We start from the raw sequence: 7,356 nt of genomic DNA, 5'->3' as shown, positions 1-7,356 counted from the left end.
TTAGAGTCTACGTCCCATAACTTTCACATATGAGGACTTCTGCATCAACGACCCAAATCTAGGTAGCCTCGATAGTCGTCACAATAATGATTACAAATTGACGTGTACGTAAGATCCTCAACAGTCAAGGGAGTTCAACTGATGTCTTGTTTTGGCATACTTTCAAAAAGTTAGACGTTCTGACCAACCTAATCCAACCCAAACTAGAGCCTTTACTCGAATTTTTTGTAGAGCAAGTACTTATTCACTTGAAGCCTATCACACTATAATAATGCAATACCGTTTAGAAACTTCATACAACGTCCTAATAGGTTGTAAGACATTAAAAAAGTTAAGGGCCATTGTCTCCACTCCACACATGGCCATGAAGTTCCCAGTCAAGGAGCACTATGCAATTATCACTGTTAAGAAAAACTCTAAAGAAGCAAGGAGTTATTATGCGTTGAGCTTAAAGGTAGCATCCAACATGCCTCCTGTAACACCCAAATATTTTAAAGGGTATTACTGATAGTAGAGACTAAATTAATTTGATATCTCATATAAACAATCAAACTTTATTTCAATTACTCCAAAGTACAATACCAAACTTACAAACTTTAAACAATATAGTCTTCACCATTGAAATTTCAACTTATAAGTTTTACACGACATAATCTTCCCAATACAAATTTATTCTTTTTACAAAAATCCCTGAAAGTTTTTCCTCGCATCTCTCTCATCTCTAAGCTTTTTCAACCGCATCTGCAACATTATTTAATCACATATAACAGGAGTTATATGATCATAGCACAAACAAATAAGGGTAAGCCAACCATATCATATCAATCATTAAACTTGTAATAAGAATAGTTCAATCATGTATTTCTACAATTACTAAAATATCATTACCTCGATGTCATTAATTCATCATTATCAAAATCATCTTCCTCAATTTCATAAACCTTACAATTTTACCATGCTTACTCACGAAGCCTTATGGTCAGACCGCTCTCTGCCTGCTTCCTTAAGCCTCACCTGTATACTATGTCTTACTCTCTGAAGCCTTATGGTCAGACCTCTCTCTGCCTGCTTCTATAAAACTTATGAACCACATATTTATGTCAAAGCCTTATGGTCAGACCACTTGCTGCCTGCTTTCATAAACCTCAGGTGTTACTTTGCTCATATCAAGCTCTCATGGTATAACCGAACATACTACTTCCCGTAGGAAACATCATTTCATAAGCAATAATTTCTTATATCCACTCCAATATTTCATCAAATCAACATTTCATACCCTCTTATCCACTCCAACATTTCAACAAATCAACAATTCTTAACCTCTTCTCCACATAACTCAATCATGTTCATTCTCTAATCATAATTTGACAATAACCTATTTTGGTGTCAATAAATTAAACATATTGCCAGATATCATACTTCATATTATAAACTCATCTTGACCATAACGAGTATAACTCAACATATTTTCACCAATCAAAGATTTATAGATCAGCCAAAACATTTCAACATATCTTAGCAACTACGTATTAAAGTCTGAGCTCAATGTAACGATAAATAAAATATATATGAAGTTTTTACCATGATAACTTTATGCATCTACAATTGACTTATTTTATTTTATTTTCATCCTATTAGAGATCTTTCTTTACCCCAATTGGTCACCAGAGAGGACCCAGATGTCTGAACGCATCAAACTCACCTTCGACGCCAGCACATATGACTAGTCACAACTGACTGGACCAGGCCAGGGCTGCTCTATGATCAGGGATGTGCCAACTCAGGTTTTTAAGGTTCCGCTATCCTACCAACAAAGGGAGGTCCTTAATAATTAACAATTTATTTATTTAATTTATCTACCTTGTTTTCTTATGCTCTAAATCTAAAATGCCTAATTTTAATATTTTACTTCCTCTCACAACAACCTCAAACAGTATCTGCATATCTATTTAATACCCATATACAAGCTATTATAGAACCCTTACTCCAAACCTTCCAACAAGATCAATTTCAGCCAATCAAACTCATTCAATAAATTCATCACAATAAACATCCATAATAGAATTCATACAAGATAATTATAAACAATTAACAATAATAAAATATTACTATAAATGGTCATAGAAGAATACAATATTTGACAATCATAAAAATAATCTTAATATAAAAATTCATGGGGAAACAAGAATTTGAATCTGGCAGAGCCGGTTAGACAACTTCTAATCCATCCAACAATACAATATAATTAAATAACAAGAACAATACATGTCTGGGGAAATAAGAAGTTGAATCTGGCAGAGCCGGTTAGACAACTTCTAATCCTTCCAAAAATGCAATAAAATAAATAAGTAAAACAATAAATAGTTTGGGGGAAACAAGAAGTTGAATCTGGCAGAGCCGGTTATACAACTTCTAATCCTTCCAAAAATGTAATAAAAATAAATAAGGAAAGAAATAAAAAGTTTGGGGAATCAAGAAATTGAATCTGGCAGAGCCGGTTAGACAATTTCTAATCCTTCCAAAATACAATAAAAATAAATAAGGAAAACAATCAAATGTTTGGGGAAACAAGAAATTGAATCTGGCAGAGCCGGTTAGACAATTTCTAATCCTTCCAAAATACAAAAATAAACCACTAATAACATACAAATGACATAACATAATCAACATCACATTTTACAACTATCACACTTGGATATCAACACAAAAGCATACTCTCATTTAAAATTCAAGATCATACAGAAACAAAATACTCCATATTCAAGATTTAAAATTAGACAAAAGAAAAATATAGCATATTCAAGACTCAAGATAATACAAAAGGAAATACTCAAAGTTAGCTTCCCTTACCTCTATTACAGACTTAATCTCCTCGCTCTCTGAAAACTTCCAGAATATCTCCTTTGAAATTAGAAATTCTTCCAACTCTCTTCTCTAAAAAATTTTCTAAGTTCTTTGGTGTAAATTTTCAACCTTCCCCCCTTGGCTATTTATAGCAAAAAAATTTACTATTCATTTTTTACTATTCATTTTAACTATTCATTTTTTTATTCATTTTACTATTACAAAAATAATTTTTTATTTGCAATTTGATGAATTCTGATCTCAAAGCTACGTGGAACACTTATCCTTTCCAAATATTATTTATTATTTTTTTTCTTTTTTACTATTCACAATTTACTATTCACAATTTACTATTCACAATTTACTATTCATCATTTTTGTTTTAGCATTTAACTTACAAATATTTTCAAGGATCTTACACCTCCCTTCAAGCAACAACTCTAGAGCAGCCCATCTCTCTATAGATTGAAGGGCATAACAGTGAAAAGTACCATCACGCCAACTAGTGTCTTCACATCATAGTAGATGAAACCACTATGAAGAAAAAACCCTAGAGCTGGGCCCAAGGGTTGAGCTCTTTGATGACAACTGACCTTATATTGACGTGTCCATAATGGTTTGCTTGTTGGGAGCCAAACCAAAACAAGTCATAAAGGTCAGAGCCAACATAAGATGGTCCCGTCCAAAGTCAAATATTGGAAGTCCTCAAGCTGAATGCAAACCTATTCACTTGGTGCCCATTTGATATGCTAGACATCGATCCTGGATTGTTATGCCATCATCTATCTACCCTTTCACAAAGAAAAAGAAAGTTTGGGGAGGAATGTTGAGTTGTCGTCACGAAAGAAGTAGTTGCACTCCTTAAGGTCAATTTCATTAGAGTGATAGCATACACCACATGACTCACCAACGTCACAAAATAACTTTTCATATTCCTTCCTATACAACACACAATTGTTCGGACAAGCATGAATCTTTTTATACACCATACCCATTGGACATAATATATTCTTCGCATCATAATTAGATGTTGACATCGTGTTACCTTCAGGGAGAATGTCAATCACTAACTCAAGCAATTCAGTGAAACTCTTATCACTCCACCCATTTCTTGCCTTTACATTAAACAGTTTTAATATTGCGGACAATCGAATGTACTTAATGCACCACGAGTACAAAGGCATTTCTGCATCACTACACAAAGTTTCATACATATATGATCGTGCAAAGACATCATCTCCAACATCACGAATCATTTGCTCCAAGTCATCTTCCATAACGAAATCCACTTCTTTTGCTTCAGTTTTAGACACGTGTGCTATTGGAACTTCTACTAATTCACCGTGCCAGGTCCATTTGGTGTAACTCTTTAGGATCCCAGCATACAGAACATCCTCCCGTATTACTACAATGGGTAGTCTCCGCTCATTCAAGCAATTAACACATGAACAATAAAATCTTCCATTATTATCTGGAACATTCCTCGTAGCAAATTCAATAAATTTTTCTACTCCTCTCTCATATTCTTCGCTTGTTCGTTTAGAATTTATCCAACGTCAGTCCATATTATAGTTTTGTGGCAATGAACTGAAACCAACAAAGAGGTGACACTTTAACATTTATTTAACAACGTCAACCTTTGTAGAAAACTACAAGGCAACAACATTATAAAGATTATTTAATAACGTTTATGCAAAGCTTTAAGGCTTCCTACAAAACAAGTAGGTGATGCTACTTCAACACAAAAAAGCAACTTAGAGATATGTGGTAAGTGAAACGAAGAACACTAACAATTCTCAAAATTCACTTCACTTAAAGGCCTTCTTATACAACGGAATTGAAATTGAAAGTAAAAGAACAAAAGTTGAAAGGGAAAGCACCTTTGGCTTCTCGACAAAAGAAAGGTGCTACTATGATGAAGAAATTTGAAATGTCTCAACTGCCAGGTATAGGTGGTTTTGTTGCTCTCAGAAGCTCACTAAATCAGATTGGTTGTGGTAAAATGTAAAGTAGTAGTACCTAGTTAAAAATAGGTGTATAGAATTAGAAAACATAAATAACAATAAAAATGCAAAGGGAACCTAGAAAGTCATTAATATGTTTCAATTACACTATACATTTTTTTTAAAATTAAAAAATACAATGACAAGAATAAGATTTCCATGACAGATGCAAACATTTCTAAAGCTCTCAATGCTTTTAAGGTAATCATTTCTTTTTTGAGTTTACAGTTCTATATTTTAAATCTATTGTTCCTTATAGGAGGTTAGGCTTAACCAAAAGCATCTTGTGAATTTATTGTCTAATTAGGCAGCTCTGGCAGCAAAAAGAGCGAGAGAATTGGTGAGACAAAAGAGTGTATTGAGATCTTCATCTCTTCCGAGAAAACTAGTTGATCGTTCATCTTCAAATCCTGAAGAATGTGGTATGATGGTTTTTAATTTTGTGAAACTTATTTTACTTAACATTTGAACCACAATTTTGTGATTGACCTTGAGTTATTACTATTAATTTTTTCATATCATAACTCTTAGAATTAAATTTATTGAGTTCTCACATTGACTATGTATATGTCTAAATTTATTGACCTAGGTGCACAACAGTGTCATCTTGAGAAACATGTTTAAGTAGGACTAGATTATGGATATTAGGAGGGACAAAACGTCACATGTCAGGAGGAGGGGAATCACTCTCAAGGAGAGGGAAACAACGGTAGGTTGATAACCTTTTTACTATCAATGATATCCTAGTAAGACACATTTGGTGGACTATGGTGAGAGCTTGTCAAGCTAAAGTCAAATTGTGAACCAAACACATGGAGCGAAAGACACAAGGAGAAACTAAATGGCTTGCCATTTATATTCCTATCCTTCTTACAAGTCAGGTCCCCATCTGCTGCAAGATTGACTAATCTGGTGTTCTAGATATCAAAGTCAGGTACCCAATCTGGTGAGTTAAGGCTATATTTCGATAAAAATTGAGAGAGTGTTTTAGAAATTCTAATTCCCATTCCCAAATTTCACGGCACAAAATGATAAAGAAAGAATTTGTTGCTTTAAAAGTAACAACACTGGAATCACAAGGTGCTTTGAATTGTTCAGTCAAGAAAAAGCGAATGATAATCCCTCATGCACATGCTTTTTCTGAAGTATGTTGTGAAACTAGAATTATACAGATTTATCACTAAAGCATATTTAAACAATTCATGTCCTTTCAACAAAGTGCATTTACTCTTCAAGTCATAGAAGCTAAGAAAACAAGCTTAAGCTTAAGTGATAAATTCATGAAAGATTTATCACTTAAGCTGTGACAGAACAAGCTTCTAGAAGTGAGTAGTGAGTGAAGAGACGTACTTGAGAGAGATCACCTAAAAGAAACCCCACTCCTGTGAAGCCCTAGCAATGTGTGACTTTCACTCTTCCCTTACAGTCTTGTCAAGCTAAGATCGAAGACCAAAAGCTCACAATCCTCGACGGTCACGAGGAGACAGCGACATCCTTCGCATGATTCATTATTCTCCTTCAAGCATGGAAGATCTCTCATCATGTTTTTATGATATAGAAGCTTTAAGGCATGTGTGTTGAAGTGGCAAAATCTCATATGCCAAAGCCATGAGTCATCAACTCCTACCTTCATGGCAATATTAGTTTTAGGTTTGAAGCTTATAGGAAAGCTTCCATTTCTCTTCTCCATTTTTACTTGGCCAATTTCTATCATTTTACTATTATAAATTTTGCATGTATCTTTCTCAAAATGAAGAGAATATCCATTCTCCATCATTTGACCAATACTTAAAAGATTCTCCTTAAGATTGGGAACTAGTAAGACATCCTTGATGAATTTCATACCTTTCTTTGTCTCCATCATGACAGTTCCTTTTCCTCGAGACTCCATTGTGGTGCCATTTCCTAGCCGAACTTTGACATTGACAGGTTTATCAATGTCTTTGAAGATGCTTTTATCTTTCTCCATGTGATTGTTGCATCCACTATCCAAGTACCAACTCCCTTCTCCACTAGGGGATTCTTGATTGGTATAGAATAAGAATTTCTCCTGATTATGTTCTTCCGCAAAGTTCTCTTGATGCTTATTTTTGTTATGACAATACTTCTCTACATGACTAAATTTCTTGCAATACTGACATTGAGATTTTCCATGATGCCAACAATCTTTTTCCAAGTGACTTGTCTTTTTACACATGCCACATGAAGGATATTTTCCTTGATGAGTTATAGAGAAGCTTCTAGAATTTTCTTATTTTCTAGAAATTTCTTCTCTACTTTTATTTCCTTCATATTCTTTATTCTGAGACCAAAATTTTAGTTTTGATTTAAAGACATTTTCAACTGAGTCTTCTTCATGCTTTTTCAATCTTTATTCATAAGCTTCAAGAGAGCCCATTAGTTATGTTATTGACAATGTGGTCAAATCTTTTGTTTGTTCAATCGCGGTCACGATTGCATCATATTTTTGGGGAATAGAAATTAAAATTTTCTCAACGATCTTTTGGTC

Source organism: Vigna angularis, chromosome 2 (genome assembly GCF_016808095.1).
Source record: "Vigna angularis cultivar LongXiaoDou No.4 chromosome 2, ASM1680809v1, whole genome shotgun sequence".
NCBI lineage: Eukaryota > Viridiplantae > Streptophyta > Magnoliopsida > Fabales > Fabaceae > Vigna > Vigna angularis.
Note: the sequence above shows the minus strand (reverse complement) of the source record.